Source organism: Bactrocera latifrons, unplaced genomic scaffold (assembly GCF_001853355.1).
Source record: "Bactrocera latifrons isolate USDA-ARS-PBARC rearing strain unplaced genomic scaffold, ASM185335v1 scaffold_194, whole genome shotgun sequence".
Classification (NCBI taxonomy): domain Eukaryota; kingdom Metazoa; phylum Arthropoda; class Insecta; order Diptera; family Tephritidae; genus Bactrocera; species Bactrocera latifrons.
Genome location: NW_017535452.1, coordinates 366,852 through 393,024, shown reverse-complemented (window position 1 = coordinate 393,024; position 26,173 = coordinate 366,852).

Sequence of the window (26,173 nt, the reverse complement as noted above, 5' to 3'; positions counted from 1 at the left end):
AGAGTTGTGTGGAAAATAATTGGACTGGTTTTTTTCCGCCGCGACTGAACTTCGGAGCGTACACGCATCGACTGGATTCCGTAGCTAATGAACGAGCGGCTGGATAAACATTTTCGTATTTCTGTTAGTGGTAGCAAATGCAGCGTTCGTTATAGCAGAGGTACGCGATTATATTCTGTGTGAAACTCGGTAAATCTGCGATAGAGACGTTTGATATGAACAGGTGTGAAAATGACACCCAATTTTTGAATCTCGTAATCCCAGGTGACGAATTATGGATCTTTGATTATGATCTCGAGGCAAATTGGTAATTTTCCGACTAACATACGCCGGGGTTTCCTCGTCCAAAAAATAAAAGACTGAGCAAATGCAAAGTGAAAAAGATGCTCACTGTCTTTTTTGACATCAAAGGCATCGTCCAACATGAATTTGTTCCTCCTGGACAAATGCCAAGTTTTACGTGGTCCTCAAGAAACTCAAACGAAGGGTCAATCGGGTCCGAGAAGACAACGCGGCCGATTGGAAGTTGTACCATGACAACGCCCCGGCTCACACCACCTTTCTTGTGAACAGCTACCTCACCAAGGCCGGCATCTCTACGCTTCCACAGCCGCCGTACAGCCCAGATGTGGCCCTCGGCCATTGAAAAGCAAGCATTTTGAGGTGATAGACGGGATCTAAGCAGCATGTACCTCGGTTTTCAAAACTATTCCAGAGAATGCCTTCTCTGATGCCTTCATCTGATTGCCGCTTGGAAATCGCACTGATAGCGCTGCATCGACGCAGAAGGCGCCTATTTTGAAAGTTTTTAAGGAATTGTAACAATTGGTTCAATATTGTTTTTTTAAATCGACTCAGTGCTATCATTCTCCGGACAAAACCTGTATCCTTAATAATGAGCTTCATGGCTGAAGGGAAAAAATTCTAATGAAAATCGATTTCAGAAAATCACGAATTCGATTTTGTAAGCTTGTAAATCAAGATCTATCCCCAAATTGGATAAAGTGAATGGACACGGCCGCAATTCTTGCGCATTATGGCGGATGGCCTCGTTCGGGTTTTCTGCGGTCCTCTGCACCACAGCAGTGATATCGAGTTCTGTGCGGATTGTAAGGCGTCAGTAACGATGCGCATTATTCATCAGAGTAAATGTAGTGCGATACCGATCCATGGTTGCAAGAATTACCAGCTCTGCTGGACGATTGCTTTGACCGAATAGTGGATGAAGCGCTGCCCGAACGATTCTTTTCGTTGTTTCGAAGTAAGTCTATTCCTTATGTAATGGCAATACATTAAGAAACAACTACCACAAAGACTTCGACTGAATCCAAACAATATCGATAATTGCATGGAGACAGTGACCGAAACAACTAGAAAAATGGGGCCTTTATAGAAGCAAGGAACTCATAGTCACGTCAATACCGAGGTTTTAACTATCTATTGTACTTTCTTTATGGTTTTTTTTAATTAAAATCTTTAAATTGTTGATTACTTATTTCTTTATTCGCAACGAAATGATAGGGTTGGTGTATTCTCCCAAATATCTCTTTTTTTTCAACTAGTAAGTTAAATTTCTGTAAATTGCAATCATTTAAAATAGAAACTGTTTAAAATCCACTAAGGGCTTTGAGCCTAGCGATCTCTGTGCTCCTACCAAAAGATATTAAGGTAGTTTGGCCGTTCGTTCACTCCAACTCACGAATAGAGTCAACTAAAGCTGCTTACGCGACTTTAATCCACTAACCACTCTGCAGCAGTCCGCCACTCATTAAGTCAAACAATTGCTATACAAACAAAATACCCAGAAAATACCCGGCAAGCCTCTCCCTCTCCCTCTCTCTCACGCAAGTTCTGGAGCTGAGCTATCCGCTGAACTTTTGATGACTACCGATCCCTCACCTACGCTATGGCTATTTCTACGTTTATTATGCCGACAATATGGATATTCCTTACTACTGCTGTCCAAAAATGCACAGATAATTGTAATAACAAAGTAATGATGAATTTGATGAATGCACATTCGACAATAAAGTTTCAGCTGCTCAAATATGAAAATAAATGAATAACTCAACAGAAGCTTTCAAGGCACAAGTTCAAGCCTGAGGGATGGAGGCCATAAGAAACTGCGGTTCGTATGTATGGGCATAAGAAGTTCTGTCAATATGACATTGGCATTAATGTCGGCGCTCAAAAATAATATTGCATGGAAGGAAGGAAAAATTTCATTCTTCTTGATGATACACGGTTTTGTTGTAGCTGCAGTCGTTTCGGTTGTTGAGCGGAGATCGTCGTGTTTGGTAAATCTGCAAAGGAGACAATTATTCAGACAGCCATTGTAGTTGTTGGTGCTGGACAGGGTGCTTCTTTCACTTTATAGAGCACACAATAAAAATATAAATTATTCAATTATAAATTACTTGCGACCAAAGACTACCACTGCGACTGTGACTACGTCTGAGTGGCTACGCAGCCGTCGAGTGATTATTGTTCTGGCTGGCTTTGATGGTGGCGTGCCTCGAAAATAACTCGCCGAGTCAGCAACGAATTTTGCGTATCTAATACTTATCACTTGCAATATATATGCTGTTTGTGTAGCCTCGAGAAAGACCCACGGTCGGAGACGCAGTAAACTTGAGCTATGTATCTTTTAGTGCAACAAGCGTGCTTACGCCAAGACATTTGGTACCAATTTCTTGCCACGATAATAGGAATTTTCGGATATGCATTGTTTGCGCTTTGTCTATGTGCATGCAAAATCGTCTGTGTCTTTTCGCAATACGAAAACTGTCTTCTAAATGTTTTTCCTACGTTTGACTACAAATTACTTGTACACACAATGAAATGAAAATAAGCGTAAACGCCGACTTGAAAGCCTGTGCTAGTGCCGATGACAGCAACAACATAACGATATTTGTGGTAGAAGTCGAGTAGGATCTTCTAGTGGGGGCAGTTGGATTTCTAGTGGCGTGTATGTATGTAGTTGTTGGTAAGCGCATTTTATGACTTTCTAGCATGCTGCCCAGCTCTTGGTCTGCAGCATCTAAAATTCAGGGTGCTACATGTCGGCCCGTGAAATGATTTATGAATTTAATTTTAGCACTCACTCAACGGGTTGTTAAATTATTCGCTATTTCAACTAGAGACCGAGACCAAATGAGGTGGCGAAATGTTAGATGCGTTGGAGGTCGCTTAAGCACACTCTTGTAAGAAAGTATTAACCGAGACCGTAATACCCTTCATAAAATTGAAATTTTATCGAATGGATGTTGGTTTTAGACATGTAGTTTTCAAGTAGAAATATGCTTTATTACAAAGTTACGGTCTTACAATCATATTTAAGAATGATTTTGGGCAAGTGATCGAAAGAATTCCAGCACCACTCTTTGCAGAAATTAGGGCTGTATATCAGAAATAAATTTGAACCAAGAGAATAATTCTTAGTAGCAATATCACATGTGTACGACGAATATTTGTGTCTCCGAAACTATTGAAAGCTCTTATAAACTTAAAGTTATATAATTTCACCATTTATAGGATTCTCAGATTTTTCAACGTGACTATTTATGCTTCGAGTTCGGCTATGACAAATGAAAATGCAAAGAGGTAATAAGGTTTTTCATCTCAATGTATTGTTTAAAAAGATCAAAGAGACCTTAGGTCGAAAGAACAGTCGTATGGTTATCGATTTAATGACAGGCCACAACATACTGGTATCACATGTGAGCCGAATGGGCTTAAGTAACGATGATACATGCAGAAAGTGTAGGGAAGTTGACATGAGAGAGATGCTGAAACACTTCTGCTGTCCAGCATTATCGAGAACTATTCTTAGCTATCTGGCAGCTCATTCACGAATATTTGAGCTGAGAAAGCTCTGTGCAAAATGGTTGTCGTTTATTTTTAACCAAAAATTACGACGAGTTGATGCTTCGGAGCAGTGGTTGGAGATGTTCAAACGTAGTAAATTCGAGTTTTTGCATCGATATGTGACAACGGATGAAAAAAGGCTCCATTATTGCATCCGATGTCGAATCAATAGTCATCCAAAGGGACTACACACGGTGAAACCGCCCCAAAGCTTGGTAAAACGTAACAGTTGGTTGTCAATGTTATGTCGCATGTATTTTGGGATGCGTATGGAAGAATTTTTTATTGACTACCTTGAAAGAAGAAGGGTCAACAACAGCGACTATTACATAGCATCATTCGCCGTTTGTAGGACGAAATCGCCGAAAAATGGTCGCATTGGATGAAAAAGAAACTGCTGTTTCTCCAAGATAATGCACTGTGACACCAGTCGGACCTACCGTACTTTCCAGATCTAGCTTACAGTGACTGTTTTCTGTTCTCAGATCTCAAAATATTGATCGCTGGTGGGAATTTTTTGTCGATTAAAAAGATGATCGCCGAAACTGAGGCCTATTTTGAAGCATAGGACAAATCGTCCTACAAAAATGGTATCGAAAAGTTGGATCATCGCTATAATCAGTATATCATCCTTAGGTAACTAGGTAACGAATTTTGTCAAAAAAGTGTATTAGGCCGAGAACTTTTCTATTGCTCTGTTGTCTATAAAATTTCAAGGAGCTACAAATTCGTGATCTTAATAAACCCGTTATTAGGAAAGGGCTTCCAACTAAGCCGGTTACACAAAAGTCAAATGAAATGGTAGTGGATGTAGTTTTATATTCGGCTAAGAACTTTCGCTCTTTCAGCTTGTCTACTACTCCGTAACAAGAGTTTAATGTAGTGAGGTGAGCAGGACATGGATGAAATTTTAGATACATACCTGTTGCTTTTTCCTTTGTAGGATTACAAAAATTTGAAGTACTCTCAAATTTCTATGGCATCCAGGGTATAACCATGAAAAAAAAAACAGCTTTACATAGTTTCTGTGTACTCACGTTGGTTTTACGTTGGTTTGCGAAACACAATTCCTCACCCAGCGATTTTTGCATTTATAAGTTGTACGACGTCGCTTTGTTATTGCATGCAGAAAACAAAATATTTTGTTAGAATAATGTAATATTTACACATATAAACACACACAGGCACGTCAACACACAAACAATGCGCCACAGACACAATTGCCGGAGGAAAGGAAGCTGCAGCTCAACGCCGGCAACGGAAACACTACTACTCCATATACTCATAGACTAGTCAGCCGGGCAGCACACAGTGGGGCAACTATTAAAGTCGTAAAACTTAAATAGGCTTAGTTGTAGGATGTGCGAGGGCGTTGAAGCTGACTGACTGCTACTTGAACGCGCCATAATTTTCCAGCAGAGTTGCATTAAATTTGTCTATTACTTTTGCGCGTACTTTTCCAGCTCATTTAATATGATAATGCCTCTTATATGCACATAATTATTGTAAGTATTATTTATGTATGGTCTGATATATTGTGATCGTAAAATTGTCTAAGTGTGTTGTGTATGTAGTCCTGCCTTCATTTGAATGTCTTACTTATTTTGGTAGTCATGATAAACTTCTTTAAATTTCTCTTATTTCCTCTTACTTTTTATACTTTCATTAGGCTTTTCGGTCGTAAATTTGTGAAAAGAGCAGAGGTCATAGTGTAAGTATTCACCTACAAATAGTTATTCAGGTCTTTCAGCGTCCATGAAAACTAATTGTTAAGCATATAGGAAGGTCTTGCTAGGTTTGATATTACATTGAACACCTGAAGAAGTTAAGAATTTTGGCATGCCCTAGTAACTTTTTTTTTTTCGATCTCTCGACAGTTGAGAGCGGTTTTCGCTTTCTACTATTATAATACATCATGAATAACTCTTTGTTCAGTAACAATTAAATTAACTGAATCGGTATGAATCTCAAGCCAAGCTAGTTTACTGACTTGCTTGTTTCATTCGAGCAACTGACACTTTTACGCCTTATGAAAATTCAATTGCCATATTTCCATCAGAAATATACTCGTCTCATATGAGTACTATTTTAAAATTAGATCAAAACTATCTGATTTAGTTTATAGTTTCAAGGTCAATTCACATTTAGCTTAGATTTTTAGTGCTTGATAAGAAAATATTAATTTGTCTGCGCTCTTTGCCTAAATCTACTTTTCGAAGATTTAGAATAGGTATATAATAAATGCTCTAAGTACTGATATCGATTGTTTCGCATGAATATCAAAGAAGTTACTAGGGGTTACAGTTTTTTAATGCTAAAGTTATACGAAGGACTTACTGCTAAAAGTCAAGGAATGGAATTATGTATCGTACTATCATAAATCGTTTTTACTTAGTAGATCTTAATTAGTAATGGACATTTTTTCACGTGGAATTCTGAGGTAAATATATGTATATATAAAGATTTATGTAGATGGATTAGGCGTAAATGCCTTGAAGTTATCGAAAACTTGTCTCAACCTCTTTCAATGATGGTAAAATCGAAAAATTTTAAGAAACAGTGCTTAAAAATCAGCGTGCTGTTATCAGTGAGATAGCCGAAGATACCAACTTCTTTTATGGATTGACTCAACACAGTTTGGTTAATGTTTTGGGTATGAAGCGTGTCAATGCTGGGTTCTTACCAAGAAACCTACAAAAACGACGTCGGAAAGCGGTCACAAAAGATATGCTTGACAACGAAGCTGAGGTCTCCACATTCATCAAACACATCATTACTATTGACCAGACGAGGGTTTATGAATGTGACGTAGAAGTTAACCATGAATCTAGAAAATAGCTCTCCAAAAGGAACCCAAACCTAAAAAGTCACGTTAAAGTTCACCAAAAACCTACGACGTCAATCTCTTGTTTTCTTTAATCGCGATGTGGTTCGAAAGGTATTGGTTCCACAGGGCCGGTTCTTTGGCCGGTTTAAAACGTTTATGTGAAGAAATTCATTCTAACGACCGGATTTGTTGGTAGAAAACTCATGAAATTTTCACCACGATAATGTGAATCATTTTATGAATACTACAAGCAAATAACATAACATTTTTTTTTTGCTACACACTTAATTCAATTGCAACAAATAATAATTTCTTATGCAATTTAATAAAAAATTCAGTCAAACTTCATGCTGCAGTTTAACTGACACATATATGTACATACAGTAGAAATGTATATTTGTATGTTACCACTTTTGCGTGCTTCTCGGAACTTTTATCAACCTACAAGTACTTACTACTGTTTGCCAATCATTCATTAAATATAATTTAGTGGTAGCAAGTTCTTTTGACTATCAAAGAGTAGCCGGAAATACTTTCAAGTGTGTGACGGCGGTGTGGAAAAAATATTGCTGTTAAGATGGCCAGATGAAACAAATTTTTTTATATGAATTAAGAAGGTATGAATTTATTGAGAATATATAAAGCAAATGAGATGCTGGTTTCAATTTGATAATGAAATTATTCCGTAACATTTGTTGTAGAATTTTATTCTTGCATATATATGTTATATGCATAATTCTATATATGCTTTGAGAGAACAGATATAGAACCGAAAATTTGTGTATTTTGCTATTTAATGATTGATTTAGTAAATACAATTAATAGTATAAGCATTCAAAAAATACCATCAATTATTTATGTAAGAATTGTTTTTTCTGGCAACCTTAATAACATTGCAAAATCTTTTAAATCAGAACTAAGGTTACTGAAGAGTCCACTTACGCAGAAATTGGCAATGAAAAGTTCTTTTTTAAAAGGTAGCAGCAAACGCAAGAAGAAGCTGTGTAAGAAATATCCAAATATGCTTCAATGTGAAAATTAATTTTAAGTGCTCATAATTCAAAACGTAAGAAGGAAATACGAAACGAAACGTCGTAAAAACAAGCGTGGAATTAAAAACGGAAAGATAAAGCGAAAACTTATAACCACAACTATAAATTAATAGGGACAGAGGTGCAACGCGAGGAGGGTGTGGTGCGGCAGTGATTTCGCAGTAAAATAACATTTTTCAGAAGTTTGAGATATTTTGTTTCATAAAGTATGTAGATTTAGAAAAAGTCTAAATTTTAAATCTTATCACTGTTAAGGCGGTCTTTCTTGATTATCAGGTAAAGATAATTTGGAAAAAAATATTCGAAAACTTACAAATTATTTTTAACTGGTTTTTAAAATAACAACATGATTCTTAAGTCATGATTCTTAGACTTAATTTTAAAAATAAAATTTCCGATACAAATCTCAGTAACTCTGTCCTATAAATAAAGTTTTTATCCGTTTTCAAGTTCTTTTGCAAAGAAAAATTGTTCATTGGATATAAGATGTCCTCGAATAAGAGAATACTGTTGGATGTGTTTAACTTTACTTACTATATAGTTAGAATAGGTAACTAGGTTAATAAACGTGAGGCCACAAGAATGTCCACTTCGTCAACTGGTCTTACCTCCTTCATGTCAAACGAGACGTAAAAGGTTGTGGACTTTTATATAAAATAAGATTGAAGGTGCTGAAAAACGGACCGATATACGCCAGTCAGCTCGCATACAGAGTAGGCAGATCCACCAACATTGCTCTGTACCAACTCACGGCTGAACTTCAGAATTCATCGGATAATGTCGAAGCTGCGATATGCGCCTTTATAGACAACGAAAGTGCTTTATATAATGCGTCCAACTCAAGCGTCATTAAGGCACTGGAGAAGAAGAATGTGGCGGCTCCAATGTGCAGATGGATAGAGACTGTACTGGGTACTACGAAAGGTGAAACTACAGTGGGGGAGAGTAAGATATGTCTTTGTACTACTAGGGGCATGGTGGCGATCTATCCTCCCTACTACTGCCTAGTAGTAGAGCTCGTTGAGCTGCTTAAACAATAAGACTAACAATAAGATTCGGTGCCAGAGGTACGCCGATAGGCAGGTATTGTAAGATGGTACTGTACTATGATCGTAAGGCCTATAGTCACTTATAGAGTCGGTTCATAAAGGGGCTGCCGGCAATGAGCTGGGAGACGAAATAGCCCGATGTGCTGCAGCGTTCAGGATGATGGGGTCAGGATCATATATTGGGGTGGAGTCCTACACTATAAAAGAGTTGCTGCGTAAGAAGGAGAGATTGAGGAAAGAACGTCATTGCCAGCAGGAAGGCTACAACCTTGCAAGATTTAAAGAAGGGATCATTCTTCCCCGAGACAAATTCCGTATTTTTGTCGCACTATTTACAGGAAACGCAAGCTCATGAAACAATTGTTCAACATGGACATATTCTCTTGAGCAAACTGTCGGTTTTCCGACATGAAACTGGAAACTCCAGAACATCTGATGTTAGATTGCCCAGCAATCAGGGATTATATCACCTCAGAACAGGGCTGTAGAAACGCCACAAAATCAGCGCATTCACCAGGTTTGTAAAAAGTAATGCAAACAGAGGTACTTCGGCCTTAGTTTGGCGAAAGCTGAATAAGGGAGGAGAAAGAGTCGCAATGTTTCCTCTTCATTTTGCTTCCTCTAATTTTCAGAATTTCCGCGAACACGACTGGTATGACCACGCTAAGTCTTGTAGAGAGAAAATGGAAGTGTTTATAAGGGTCTTCAAACCTCCGTTGATAAAAAGCCAAACTGTCGCCACTGACGAGTTCGCCCTGGGATGTGCAAATTTTTTACGCAGAAAGTAAATGCAAGCAAAAGCAAAAACCCGAAAATATACAACAACAACCGAAAAGTGCAACAAACTTGTGCGGGCAACGATCGATTGATCGTTTGCTGCAATTGCGAATACTTCATCAGTTTGAAGCATCAAGCGACGCAGAGCCAGACAACCCAGGCATAACCGATCGCTGATGGATGCGTCGATTTTTTATACTTTATTGCACCTTCATTCTGATTTAGACGATATAGCTCTAGCTGCTTCTGCTGTTGTTGTTAGTTATGCATTACTTTTTTATCTTGATGCGCCCTTGAGGGTCAACATAATGAGATGCAATCTGTCAAAATTAAGCATCTTCAGTATGCGAATTGCCATTGTTACTCAAGGAGAAACAAAAATCGAAGATAACAGCACAACAACAACAGCAATAGTAGCAGCAACAGCAAAAGCGTAACAAAAACAGAATTGACGAAGCAGCCAAGAAATAGCAGCAAATTGTAGGCAAATTTTTTATTGTTGACTGCAAAATTTCATAGCTGCAGGTGAACCACACCTCAGCGCAGGCGGTGCAGGCACACAGAGCGACCGGCTTTGATGATGAGCTGGTTGGAGGCGTGTTCCCGACTGCTCAGCGCTGCAATGTTCTGCGTTGCTTTGAGATAAATTGCGACTGCGAGTTGGAATTTTGATTTCGTGAGTTTGTTGAACTTCACGGCCGTGCACACATATGCCTCTCAAAGCTGACGCTTTGACAGCAAGCAAAAATCTGTTTCTAATTTACAACCCAAAGCGAAGTGGAAGTGAAAAAATCTGTGAAAAATTTATTTATTTTTCCTCAATGCAAACATATCCCTCTGCACGTACTAACGGCATTTTTAATATCTGACTCTCACTTTCCGCTCGGCGCATATAAGCGTCGGTGTACTGGTGTGTTCTTTAATGGGAAAACGTTTGGATTTGCAAATGAGTTTTGTTCGCTTTGGTCGGTTGAGATTTGTAGTTACATTGACACTGTTTGCTTTGCAGCCGATAGACATCTGTTGGTGCGCAAATACCAAATGAAATAGAAAGCATGCAATTTTATGTCAATTAATCTCAAAGTGCGATAAGCCGCCCGAACAAATGGTGCCCTGTTGCCGCTTATATTACATTGCACTCGGATTTATTTATTCTCTTTTTCAAAAGGACGAATACCATTAATTTGTATCTGAGTCATGTTGAACTGTTAGAACAGTATTTTTTACTGCTCACTGACCTACATTTCGATAAAAAAGAATATTCAGCATAATGGCGCTCACATTTACCTCTGTATAGTACGGCAAGGTTTAAACTGGCGATTTATAATATATACATACTTATACTTATTTTTAATATCGAGTCTTTGCCTTGTTTTGTTGCATGCTTCTGTTGTTGTTATACCACCAATCAACGGTTTTTCGTGTTAAAAATCCAATCCAATATGCCACTGCCTTTGTCCAGTACAGCTCTTGCCGAAAGCTCGTACAGTTCAAAAATCCAATTCATTTACTCTTGTAAAAGAGTGAAGGGGTAAATATTTTACAAAATCCATTCCAAGGTCTGACTTCAATTATCAAAGGTACAATATTCTATGGGTGGGACTGGGATACTTATAAACTGACCATTTATAGGTCGAGGACTTTACTTCTCAATTACCTACTCAGTTTAAAGAAAGCTTTTGTTTTGAATGATTGTATTAAGCCTTATTTTTTTTTTTTTTTTGGTTTTTTGACATATGTTAAGTCAATAATTGCCTGATCTTATAAGACGTATTTAGAAGGAAATCCCACTTTATTTGCTGATGAATAAAATAATGCGTGGGGAGTTTAAGGTCAATTTAGCTCATATTTGATATTAATAATGATTAATAAAGTGATAATTATACGTGTTGTATGACTTGTTACGATCTGCTAGAACCATTTAGTACATAGGAGATAGATAGTGGCGTGGAGAACCAAACAGACGCTGATCATTTCCTTTAATATTACTCTTTGGTGGAATCTTTAGACCCGTAATCGTAATATAAAAGTAAGATTGAGGAATTTTTACGAGATGTCCCAAAGACTGCTTATCGTGTTTAACTGCTACCAGTTAGTTAATATAATATAAGGACTTCCGCAAAGAAGGCGAGTTTTGGAAAGGATTTTACCCAATTTTTATACTCTCGCAACATGTTGCTACAGAGTATAATAGTTTTGTTCATCTAACGGTTGTTTGTATCTTCTTCTTCTTGATTGGCGGAGTCACCGTTTACGCGATTATAGCCGAAAACTCGCAACGTCGACTCATCCGTTGTTGACATCGTCCAAGCCTCTGCCCCATATAGCAGGACGGGAATTATGAGTGACTTATACGAGTTTGGTTTTTGTTTGTCGGGAGAGGACTTTGCTGCTCAATTGCCTACTCAGTCCGAAGTAGCACCTGTTGGCAAGAGCTATCCTGCGTTGGATTGGGATTGGGAAGATGGGGTCATGTGTAGAAGTTCACGCAAGTGAGGAAAGTTCTCTGCCATTCACTTGGGAGTGGCCAGAAACGATTCTTTTACATATGACTCAAGCAGCTCACGACTTCCGGTCCTTGTCCAAGTATCCTCTGGGTAGCCGAAGGACATCCGTTTGAAGGCGAGCTAAAGTGAGAAGGCGAAACATTCCCTGCATAGGGTTGTGCGCTGGGTTTGGGACCCGCCACATAAAAAAACTAACCCAATGAAAACGCAACAACAGCCTCGGTTGTTTGTATCACCTAAAACAAATCTAGGCAGTTATGGGCATATCCGTATGTATTTAGGCATATAAAGGTGCGTTCCATACCAAACGGGATTAAAAAAGAAAAATAAAACAAAAGGTTTTTTCGGAAAAATCAATTTATTTTATTCCCAATAGTCTTCTTCTGCTTCAATACAGCTTTTTGCACGGTCCAAAAGCATGTCGAACAAATGTTTTAGCTTATTGGGCGGTATGGTCGCCAGTATGCCGGTGCAAGCCTTCTGAATCTCTGATCTCTACCTCTGCATAACGCTTTCCTTTCAAGAGCGAATGCATTTTTGCGAAAAGGAAGAAGTCGCTCGGTGCCATATCAGGTCAATACAGTGAGTAGTTAATGGTTAAAATGTGATTTTTGGTTAAATAATCGTCCTTCGAATGTTGGATTCTGAGTGATTTTTGGTTGTCAGTCACTTTGTGCGGAACAAACCGTTCACACACCTAACGTAAGCCCAAATATTCAATTCCATTTCCATGAATTTCAATGATGATTTGGCTGATTTTTGATGAATTCACGCACAGTTTCGATGGAATTTCCTCACGATCACTTTGGTACATTGATAGGAAATCATCGTCATAAACTTGTTCTTTCAATTGAAACGTTTCGGTAAAAGTTTTACCAATTTTAAAACAAAATTTAATGTCGGCTCTTTGTTCGAAGCTCATTTTCGCACCGATAACACACACTTACTGACACATAAAATGCAATAACTTCACTTCTAATCAATGAAATGTCATGAAATTGAATGAATCGATAATTAAAGGAGATTCTAATGCATAAGTCGACATATAGATGGCGCAACCAGAGGGGGTGCATGGTGTTGTCAAAAACAGATAAAATTGACTAAGGAGATTTGGTATACTTTTCACTTTGATTGTTAACGATTTCGTTGAACAATAAAGGTGAATCCTTTCGCTACATTTTCCAATATTGTTAAAACCTAAAGAAATAGTATTTAACCGGCTGTTATTCTAGTAAGTTGCAAGAGTATAATTTATTTCAGTGTAAGCCTACAATGCAAGGAAAAAATTTACTGATAATAAAAAACATGTGAAAAATTAGGAAAGAAAATCGCAAGTGTTTTCAGAAATACATATATTAAAGAACGCAAATAGTTTGAAAGATTTGCCACTTTATTAAATTGAAAAAAAAAAAAAATATTTGTAGACGCTATTTCGTATTGAACACTTTCTAACATAAATGAGTGTTTGAAAAGGATCCAGGCTAAAAAAATTTGGTAAAAAAGTATCCACTTATTTTAATAAATTTCAAAGGCTTTTCACACAGTCAAATTAGTTAGTACGATTCGAATTGAGAAACCATTTTTTTTCTTTCGACTAACGAACGGCTCGATTAATTGTTGTTGTTTGACTTGCTTGTGTTCTCCATTTTGAGATTGTTCTTAAGATCTAAATTCTTCAACTGATTGCTATTTATCAATGCACTCAATCAAATTTACAGTCTGGGTAACACTCCGCTGAGTTCAAGCTTCAACTCGATTTTAATTTGATTTAGATTTAATGTAGTAAAATAAAATTTTTATTTCTTCCGAGAAATCGATCTAAATTAGCGCTTTAATCGAGAAAAAGCAAAGGAAATTGGTACAAATAAATTATTAGAAGTAGCCATAACTTTTTCCCATCTTTCTACCAAACCTCGAATACCATTACTGTAAAACTGTTCATCTTGTGTTGCTATTCAAGAAACATTTCGATCCATTTTTCGATAACGTTTTGTTAGTGGAATTGCTTCTGAACCAGACCATATGTCATCGAACGAAATACGACGTAATAAGTGCAGAATGGACTAGGAATAGGACTTCTCATTTAAGCGTTTCCAGGTTTTAGCGGGTTTGATAAGATGAGAACGAGCGTTGTCATGCAGCAGAATCAGATATTTGTGTCCCGCCTGTTGTTGCGGACGCTTTCCGCATGTAGTCGTTTTAAAATAGCTTGCCGGCTGACTCCCAATGCTGAAACAAGCTTTTCTTGCATTTGACATGGTTCCTCATCGATTAACAACTCCAATTCCCCGTCCTCGAAGATTTTTGGCCTTCCTTCATCCGGTCATTTATATTAAGAACGCCGTCTTTGAATCGACGGAATCACTCACAGAAAGAGGAAAATCAACACCTCCCGTAAATGATTATTAAATGGCAAAAAGTCGGATAGTTTCGCGCATTCAAAACTATATGGTACATACACAAATCCACTAACGTGGAAACACAACTGCGTTTTTAAATGCCTAGGTAAAGTTGATCACGATTGGAATATGTCAAAATCGATCATCACTAACTGCTGGAGCAATCTAATAACAAACAGCGGCAGTGAGTTTAGTAGCGTACCTAATATTTTGATTCGTTCAAACAAAATAAATACTATATACGAATAAAACACAAAAGTATGAGAAAAACTGAACCAGTGAATCGATTTATATTTGCCACATGAGGCTAAGTGGACTATTGACCCCATTTTTATTAATTTTTTTCTGTTTTTTTTTTGTGACAGTTTGAACGATATTTTCGATAAGAGCTCGAGATCGGATTGAAAAGTCTAGGACTATGGATTTTTTGATAATATTTATACGAGAGACGATAGGTGAAGTTATCAGATAGAATTTAGAACACTGACATATGGAAGGTAGGCTTAGTTGTAGTCGTAAAGAAAATGAGTGAATTTCACAATCTATTCCGAATTTGTTTAAATTGCGAATTTCATCTTAGTTGATATATTATTACTTGGTTATATGTCCATTTAAATTGTTAGTAGCGACCCACTTAAACTCGTCTCGTCGTACTGATCAGCCATTCTTATAATTATACTTACGAACTAAGAATGTAAAGGTGTGTGTGTGTAAGAGAGAATAATGTGTAAGTGTAGTATAAAGTTTTTTGACCAATTAAATATATTCAACTTTATATTTATTTTAATTCAAATAGTATTATGTAGGTGAAACAAACAACAGTTTGTTGAACAGACTTTTATATCTTGCAACATATTGCGAGAGTACGAAAAGCGTTTTCCATATGTTTTGTTAATAGTTTTATAGATTGATAATTTGCATTTTTAAAATGGCGAAACTTTTTTAAACAATACATTTTCAGGAAAAGAGTGCTATTACATTTATAAAGCTTAAGTTCAAGTGGCTTTCGTGCGTGGAATTAATGAACACTTGAGAAAGCGGAAATTTGAGCAAATTTGTATACCTTTTTCAAAATATCTGAATTTGCTTGATACGAGGGCATAATGGATAATTTTAGGTATTTGAGTAAACTTCCGCCAATCACATACATAGATAAAAGCTCATATATATTTTTTATGCATAAAAAATTAAATATTTATTTGGCCAAAAATAACCGTAATAATAATAACAAGAACAAAAAAAAAAAATGTCTGTATTTATTAAAACTCGGTTTTTTACTTCCGTTATTAATGGAATGACCTACAGATAAAAACCGTTAATAATGCGTATAAAAATGCTGCTTCATTTACCGCGTCGCTCATAAACTTCCGCAAAGCTTTTGGTTTCAGCTTTTTGTTGCCGATTTCATTACAAAGAGAGGCATGCGGTAGAGGCAACAAACAAAATTCGGCAGGTTTTTTTTCGTGGTGGGCGATAAAAAAAATGAAAAAGGATACAGAGATTACACGAATAATAGAAATTGCGCAAATAAATAGAATAAGGTTAAAAATAAAAGAGATAAAAACCACCAACACAATGGAAGGGGAAAAATACTTGTTCTTTGTTTTTTTGCTGTGACCATTTCTGTTTTTATTTTGCTTTTGTCATTCTACTTCGCAGTTCACTTGAAAGATGTAAATTTCAACAATTTGCAGATAATGCAAACCAAACAATTTAGAAAACAACACACAATAAGCGAAACAATAGAATGAAGCCTGAAATCATTTATATCCAGATGAAGGCAGATGGCGGGAGGAAATATCTTCGATGATTCGCCAAACACTCAGACTGAATCGGAGACTTACTTTGATAGTGCAATAAGCATGTATATTGGTATGCGCATGTGTTTGTGCATATATATACATTTACTGTAGTTGGTACACCGGTGCGTATGGGTACTATAGCTAAAAATATTAGCAGAAGGGAGGACACATGTTTCAGCTTAACCATTCCTAAAAATTACTGAAGTCATATTCACATTAAAATAATTTTTATTATTTATGGTCATAGTTAAATAATTATATAATATATTACGATGAAACTGAACTTTGATGCAAAATAATTCCAAAGCACATTTTTTATTAAGAATTTTAAATGACTTGCATTTTAATTTACAGGTTTACACGTGACACACCATTCTATCGGGTAGTAGAATGACACTCAGAGTAGCTTGGCCTGATGGATGGGCATTCGAAAAATATATTTCTTGTTCAACATTACAGTAAGATTTTGTGTCATTAGTAACCATTGAATTTTCATGTCTACTGTCCTCAGCTTCAATTCGAGTGGCCCAAAGTCTGTTGTAACACAGGGTTTAATGCTAAGTCCCTAAATGATGAATAATTTTTATTAGTCAACGCAACATCTTTGAATATCCCTCAGAGAGAAGTACAAAAACTCTTAACGATGTGGTTTTCAATGAGGCAAAGCTGTTTTCGGAGTTGGTCTTTTTGATTAAATCCAGTGGTTGGCCTGCGGTTTCATTGTCAGCACACCAACTTCGAATAACGATAATAATGGTTCGGTTCGCGCGACTCATCGCTCGCTGCTCTACTATTCGGTCGAGAACAGAGTCGGTAATTAAAGCAACAATGGATCGGTATAGTGGGGATCGAAGCCGGTACTGTTGCTCAGAAGTAGAGTAGCAAAAAACAACCGAGTCAGTCCATCTGCAATCGCGCGGAGCTGTGTCCATCCACTTTAGGGAAGAATTCCCGGAAGGATCTTGATTTTCAAATTTACAAAATCCAACTCGCGCAAGAATCGAAGCCGATGGGCCCATTACTTTTACTTAAATGGTTACGTTAATAAAGCATATTGTCGCATTTCAAGCGAAGATAATCCACAAGCCATTGTTGAGACGCTGTTATACCCTCAAAAAGTAACTGCTTGGTGTGTTGTATGGGCAAAAGGAAGCATTGCTTCATATTTCTTTAAAAATGAGGCTAGTCATAATATTACAGACAATAGCGAGCGCTATAGAGCCACGGTTCAATGCTTTTTTGCAACTGAATTGGGTGATGTTGATATGGATGATTGTACTTGTGCATTTTATTACTTCTTGAAGCATTTTATTACTTCTTGAGAACTATTTGTTTAAAAACACCTATTATTAGCTTTGAACTATGGAAATCCAATACTTCGCTACAAAATTCGAAACACCAACTTTATTTGAAGCCATTTTGACTAAAATTCAAAACCGATTGGGGGTATGTGGTTTGATACTAATAGATATTTAGAGCATTTCAACTTAGAATGAAAGTGTCAGATAGCTGTAGTTCTCACCTTTAACCACCGGCGGAATCCGAAAGATAAGAGAAGGAACTTTTTCTTCAAATAAACGGCGAACAGATCATAGAGCTCATACCTGTATGGTTTTTCAGAAATAATTAATTTGCCCCAAAAAAATGTTACTGAGATCTACTAGCTATCTTAACTACAGTATTCTGTCCATTATTGGACTGCTCACTCATTTCTCGTAAAATGCGATGCATATCTTTCCATTTAACTGGATACTGTTTGAAGTTATTATAAGGTTGTTTCAATGATAAAATTTAAATAGAGACTTAATACAAGTTTTAACGTCTTCACTACAAGTGCTACATTGGTGGGATTCGTAACAACTTCTCAACGGTCCAGTTAAAGCTTGAGATTAAGGTATGTTATATACTATTTGCTAAGGTTTCTGCGATCTTCTATGGGAGTCTATTTTAAGGCAGAAGTCGCCTGGTAGTTTGAAAAACGATTGCCGAGGGAGGACTCTAAGAAAACTTGTTTCTACCATATAAAATACATACAGGAATAATTACAATTTGACCCAAAATAATCAAACGATCCACCAAGAATAATCCACGCGTTCAAATCAAGTGTCCATAGTTCAACTCTCCCTATCACTGTTAACATAAATACCTATACATATGTACGCATAACCTGAAATCTATGTAAATTTGTGCAAATTTTTGAGGTAAGAAAAAGTAAACCCAAACCGTACTAAATGGAAATGCACTAATTCGCAGACCTACAATTTAGCATTGAATTTATATTCCCATCTGTAGATTATCTTCAGATGGTTTCAACAGCCATAGGGTAGCAGTCAACCCCAATTGCCTTGTCAAAGGTAAAAGCAGAAACCAAACACAATGGCCTCAACGGTAGTTTACAACAAAGAAATATACCTCTTTATACATATTTGTACATACAAATTTCACCAAAGAATGAAATTGAATTGAATGAAATGCAAATCGCTGAAGAAATCAGCTAGAATATACTAAAATAATGTAATGTAGTGACATGAGTGTGAAATAGAACGGAGAGAATTGGGTTAAGCATTGTTAGCTGTAAGCATGTCGGTGTTTTTTATAAATGGAGTAAGTAAAGGTAGAATGGGCGAGCTGGCAACTCTTCCGGTGTGTGTGTAAGCATTTCGTATGCATCTCTTTCTCGCAACAGTAACATTAGCACACCTGCACAACAATGTTGTCTTCTAAAACTCTTGTGGCTTCTACTTATTGTTTTTGCGAAAGTGGTAAACTGTGCTGAATTTGCATATGTGATGTATAAAAATCATAGATATACATACATTTGTAGACAATTCTACTTGTGAAGTTTTGGTTGGAGATTTTAACATTCCTTTTGTGAAATTTACAATTTTAAAACTTTTTGTGAACATGATGTTTCTAAAGTGACCAAAAAATACTAAAAAATGTTTATTGAGAACATTATCTTCTAGCCCATTTAGTATCTTGAAATCGTACCTTTCAGTGCTAAATTTTTTCAGAGCCTAATTTGGTTTCAAAAGTGTACGTATAAACTAAGTTTCTGAGAAACCGTTCCCAGCCAGTCGCAACTACCCAAAACTCCAAAATATTTGGATAATTTTAGAGGTCTATCATAAATTCATCCCTATCAAAGACTTCACTTACAGGAACTTAATAAAGCCAGAGAGAAAACACTTACAAAAAGGTTTTGGATAGTTCAGTCAACTCATATACACTTTAGACGAAAGAGACGGTATAGTTATCTACTAACCGATAACTTCTCTTTTTCTTCTTCTTTACCGGTGTCCATATCTTTTACGGAGTTATAGCCAGTTTACAATAGCGCTCCGGTCGTTCCTCTTTGTTTGGCGCCAATTCGAGATTCCAAGTTTAGCCATGTTCTTCTCTACCTGGTCTTTGCAACGAGTGGAGACCTTCCTTTTTCTCTGCTTCCCCCGGTGCGTACTGTTTTAAATACTCTCAGAGCTGGAGAGTTTTCATCCATTTGGACGACATGAGCTAGCCAGCATAGCCGATGTTTCTTAGTTCGCTGAACTATGCTAATGTCGTATCTCGTACAGTTCAACGATCCATCGACTGCGGTATTCGCCATTTCTAATGCGCAAAGAACGATAAATCTTCCGCAGAACGTTTCTCTTGAAAACTTGCAACGTGAATCATCAGATGTTGTCATCAACCATGCCTCTGCACCATACAGTAGGGCGTGGGTCTTGCATGACTTGTAGAATTTGGTCTTTGTTTGACGAGAGAGGACTTTACTTCTCAACCGTCTACTCAGTCCAAAGAAGAAAGAGTTATTCTGCATAGGATCTCGAGGCTGCCGTTGTTGTTGGTGTTAATACTGGTTCCATGATAGACGAAATTATCTACGACTTGGAAGTTACGACTGTCAACAGTGGTGTGGGAGTCACGACGCGAGAGTGACGACTGTTTGTTTGATGACAGGAGATATTTCGTCTTGTCCTTGTTCACAGCCAGTTTCATACGCTTTACTTCCTTATCCAGTATGTAGAAAGAAGAACTATCAGCATGGCTCTTGAGCCCAATGTTGTCAATATTATCGGCGTATGCCAGGAGCTGCACACTCTTATACAAGATTGTAGCAATAGACTGAAGAAGTCATAAGAAAGAGAGCCTCATTTTTTTAAATATTCACTAGTATTCATAATTTAAGGAGACGTCTTTGGTTGTCAGAATCAGACGATCAAGCATATTCAATCAACAATAAAGTCTTTACACTAATTATCAAAATACTTCGATCATATTCGAATTAAAATAATCAATTATCAAATTAACATCACTTGTTAGACTTTAAGACTAAACTAAATTCTTGGCAAACAAACCCGCACTCACCCTAAGGGCGCAGACCGTCATTAGCCTTAAATCAGGGTAATTAACGTTTATGAATGAAATATTTCGTTAGCTGCGGCTGGCTTATTAAAAATTTTATGTCCCTAGCGAATAAGGCAGAAAGGACATTTCTAGGCGCGGAGACAATTAAAAATTTGAAGACTTGTTCCGAAGAAAGTCACAGAAAGCGAAATTAAAAGGAAATGCTTATTTAAGCTTTTAGCTGTAGCAATGTAAGACTGCCGCTTGAATGATGGGGCCACCAGCTGACGACATTCATTTTCAGCGTGTTTCCTGTTAATTTTTTCTGCATTTCCGCGCACTTAAACACTCGCGAGTAGAGTGAGTGGCTCGGAAAATGTGTCCTTTTTTATTCTATTAAAAGAAAGAAAACTAGAATCAAGCAACACAACAGTAATCAAAAGAAAGTGTGAGAAAGAATATTATTGTAGACCTGTGGTGTAGGAAAGGTTATTTGGAGAAGGCGGTGTGTACCAGCACTTTGTTCGGAAAGCTTGCGACGAGCACGGCAGACTGTAAGCGGGTGCGACACAGGGCTGAGGGGTGTGTATGATGTGCCCATTGTAGGCGTAAACCACTCCATTAAATAAATTAATGACAATTTCCAAGTTTCTCATTTGTTTGTGCAGTACTTTCTTACCTCTTACGCCTCTCTCGCTAACCCCTCGCCGCCAGTTGGTCCTTCTGTGCCAAGTTTGGCCCTCTTTATAAACATGGCAAGAAGTGACCGAAACCAATTAAAAGGAAAACAATAACAAAGACGATGGAGCGTGCAAAAAAGTGTCGCGTTGCTGATGGCAAGTGTTGCGCACTGATTGATGCCGAGCAAAGTCGAGGCACCGGAAAAATAGCCATCGTCAATGGCTATAGTGGCCGTGTGCCCTTTCAAGTTGTACGCTGTTTTTAATGCGACGCTCCCTCGATCCCTCCGTTTCTTTAGCTTGTGGCGTACAGGCTTTTTGTACTTTCGTTTGTCTTGTCTTCTTGTTTTCCTGGGTATTGCTCTGCGCTTTTTGTGCGCTCGTAAGAATACTTTTTCATAAGTTGTCCTCGATGTTGAGTAAGTTCCGTCGCGTTGTTTGTTCTGTTGTTGTTGTTTGCGCAGAAATCAAAAGTACGAGAAAATGGCAACAATTAATGGCGTGAAAAGCCACTTGATTGCTGCTGCAACAACTCAAGGTGAAATCGAGTGTATCTCTCTTTGTTTTTAAAAGAAGCGCAAGTTAAAAGAAAAACTTCTTTTCTTACCGCTTTTCAACACTGCCGGCAGCACATTTTGTTTGTTTGCTATTTAAAATTTCCACACGTCTGCTCAGTTTTGCATACATTTCGACGGTGCAATATTTTCCAGACAACGAACGCTTTTTGCACGAACTTAATTATTTTCATTTGCTGCAAATTACCATTGTCGCCGTGACTGTTTTTAGTTGTAAGCTTTGCTGCTAGCTACTTTGTATACCCTGAATAAGGTATTTTAAATTTGCCACGAAGCATTTAATATGCAGAAGAAATCGTTAAAGGCTCTATAAAATATTATGGGAAATCCAAATAGAGGTACTTTTTTCAATAGTCATGAAACGTTTACAAAATCTTCAACTTTGTAATGAAAATTCACATTCTGTGAAGAATATGTTTCGCGCGGTTCCCTCAATTTATGATCAACATAATCGACTTACTGAGCGTACAATTCGTAACACCCATCTTGATACCCAGCATTCATTATTGGATAATATTCGACCGAATAGAAAACGTCCAGCACGCAGTGAAGGAAATATATATAGTAGTCGTAGCTGAGAGTGTACACCGAGGCCGAGAAGAGTCGATTCGGCGTCATTCGCAGCAACTCAGACTGATGTTTAGAACGACTTGGCGCATTTAACGACGAGCTCTTAAATTGAAAGCGTACGAGATACAGTTTGTGCAAGAATTGAAGCCGCTTGATCTTCTCAAGCGACATCGCTTCGCTCTATCTCGTTAAAAGTTCCAAGAAGATCCGACGTTCTCGAGTCAAATTTTGTTCAACGATAAGGTCCATTTCTGCATTCATGGGTATATAAAATAAAAAAAAAAAAATTAAAATTAAAAAAAAAAATTGAGAGAGCTCGAGCTGCCATTCTATTAAGAAACTATTAAGAAAGAACAACGGTTTTGTGTGGTTTGTAGGCCAGCCGTCAATACATATTTCTTCAAAAATGATGTCGGTGAGAATACAACCGTCAATAGCGACCATTTTGGTGCCATGATAATGGACTATTTGATGTATGAAATTGAAATTCGTGATCTCGGCCATATTTGATTATGACAAGATGGTGCCACTTCCCACTCATCGGCCACCAAGATCCTGTGATATCAAATCGTTAGAATTTTTCCTGTGAGAATATGTAAAATCTAAAGTCTTGTCTGCATAGATTTGATTCAGACCTTGGAGTAAAACATCAAGCGTATCATTTACCAGTTACCAGTCGAAATGCTCAAACGAGTCATCGAAAATTAGACTCAACGGATGGACCATCTGAGACGTAGCCGTGGGCAACATTTGAAGGAGTTAAACTTCATGAAATAAATGCCACAGAATGTTTCTTCGAATGATAATGAACATTCGCAATTAAATTTGAAGTTTATGTGTTATTTCGTAAAAAAAATGTATTTTTTCTTTAAAAAAGTAGGGAAAAGCAAATCAGTTTATTACCGGTCATTACTATATCCTACGCAATCGTCCAATACTGTGACTGACGTTGATATATAATGAATGAAAAGCATCAAACATAAAATATAAAGGGTTTATAGACAGCGAGCTGCAAAACTCTTGTAAAATCTCTCAGATTTTGGAAAAATTGCGACTCATTTCCATGATGGCGATAGCTTCCTCTTTTAAATGTAGTTCAATATACCTGAATTCTAGCTGTCTGAAACGTAGATGGTTTGGGTCTTCAAAGTAAGTACCCGTGACCGTCATAACTTCCTCTTTTAAATTTAGAACGATAGTGTGGTCAAGTATTGACCTAGCTTCCTCAATCAGTATGAAACAAAGGTGTTCTTTCAAATTTAGTTCGATGTACTTGACCCAGTCTTAGTAACATTATTTGACTCGTTATCTCTCCTCCAGGTAGCCTATGTAGATCACATCTGGTGAATCCCTGTTAACAGTGGAGTCTTCTTTAGAGCATGTTCGCCGTGAGGTACTCTGTTTTGACTGTTCATTGCTCTTTGCTGAGAATTAATTGATTCTTGTTTTGTCGAAGCAAAGCGCAAACTTTCTTGGACTGAGCTTAAATAGCGCCAAACACTGCTGTAATGTGGTCTTTCCGTTGCACCTTTTGCCACGGGTGAGCAAACGAAATGACCCACGCGGTCATTTTGGATGTTTAATATTTCAGCTATGCGCACCATTCATTGGCCGGCTGCCAATAGAAGATTGTGGACTTTTGTCACATTACCCTCCATGTCAGCTGTATTGGAGGCACCTGTATTTGCCTGATGTGTGATTGTGATCAAACTTGACCCATTTTTGAAAGAAGTCATTGATGGAGAAGATCCATCGTATAGAGCACCCAAGAGCTCTTTGATTTCACAGCACAATTTCCCCTCCAAAAGCAAGAATTGAAACACTGAACGTCATTGCTATTTTCCATTTTTCTTAATACCACACATACGTTTAGGAGAATGTATTATAAAAAATTTCTTTTATGTGACGCCATCAAACGCAAGGCTAAGTATTTATTAGAGCATCATTGTAAATCTGACATTTCAGGGTTTAATTAATCACCTATTTTTCTGAAGAATCTTAATGAAAGCAATCTTTCCTGAGTGAAAATTTATGAGAAGGAATTCAACATACCTCGGAATCCCCTTTATTTTTAGTCTTATATATATCTTGGTATATCTAAATGTTTTTCAACCAGGCTCCTCGGAAAATATATTTGTGGTAAAGTCAGTTATGTATGATTAACCATTGAGGACTCCATATTTTTGGCTCTGAGCTTCTTCTGATTATATTGAGGGCTTCTTTTTTGTGTATGTTAAAAATTATGAGTGAATGGTATGATTTCTTGGCATAATCGACCACCCTACATATTTCCCTTCGCGTATTTTCACGCACGCCTTCTTTCAGCTCGGAATTTAATTACTCTACGTATTCGCTCTCGTTGTACAATTTTTCGCCATGTTAGACATTTTGTTGCCATTTTTACATATTTTTTTCATTTAACGAATGGTTATGAACTCCACAAAAACGAGCGTTTATTTTTTAATAAATACGTGTAGGTAAACTTGTATACCATATACATACATATGTATGTAGTAAGTGTGTTGTACTTCTAAGCATTTAATATTTGCCACGCGAATCACGTGCGTTTTATGGTGTACCGTTATTGCGGCTCCTGCAACATGACTGCCCATACAAGTCTGCGTATGCGAGTGAAAGTTCATAATTTATAAAAGTTGAAATGTTTATGTTGTGCTTTTCCAAGCTAATGTGAAATTATATGGCACAAAACCTCAACTTCTCCCAACAATTGTTGTTGTTGCATCCATGCAGAGTCCTTCAATGATGGCTTTAAATACAAGTGTTTAGCTTCTAAAAAACACAAATGAGTAAAGAAACCTAGCAATAATAAAAAAAAAACTTTATGCTTTCTGTTTTTAACGGTTTTCTATTAAGTTTAAATATGTGCTTTTGTACTATGTAGCTTGGGCTTTCAGTACTTGTAGAGAACCATTCAGCCCCAAATATATGTATAACAAAGTACCTGTGCTATGTTATGTGATCAATTACATAACTTTAAAAATAAAATTTAAATTATTTGGGTGCATCTTGCTCAATTGAGTTTCAGCTGCTTAGGCTTGAAAAAACCTCCAATGCTTTCAATAATTATTTAGTTCTAGATTTCTAATGGAAATTATAGTACTTAATTGTCAAAATTGAACAAAAAGTAAGGTGAATTTGTGTTTAAAATCCTTAAAAAACAATTTCACTCCGTTTGATAATACGCAATTTTGCCAAAGCTTTTTCCACTCCTCGGTATAGTATTATTTTGGTAAAGCCTTCAAGAACTTCTTATATTCGATTCTAATCTTCACAATCGTGTCTAAATGGTGTCCCCGTATTGAAGTTTTTAGTTTGTTGAACAGCCGGAAGTCGCACGGAGTCAAATCAGGCGGTCAGGTGGTTCTGGAACGAGTTTTTTTGGCAAAAGACTWATCGTATAATATTTTTTGTTGACAGTTTGGCCCGGCGGAAGGAATTCMTAGATGATCTACGATCCACTGACACTTCTCAGAGATCTCATTCATTAAGATTGTTATTGGCGGTTGCAAAATTTTCGGACCTCGAGCATTTTTTCCCACATATCGGAACGGTTAGAGTATTCACTAACTTTCAACTTGTTATAAACTTATATATCATTGAATGTCTGTTTTATCCAAATTAATAACGATCTCGGTGAAAAATTGCATTGCATGAAGATAGTATGTAACAAGACGGCGCCAATTCCCACACATCTTATCAA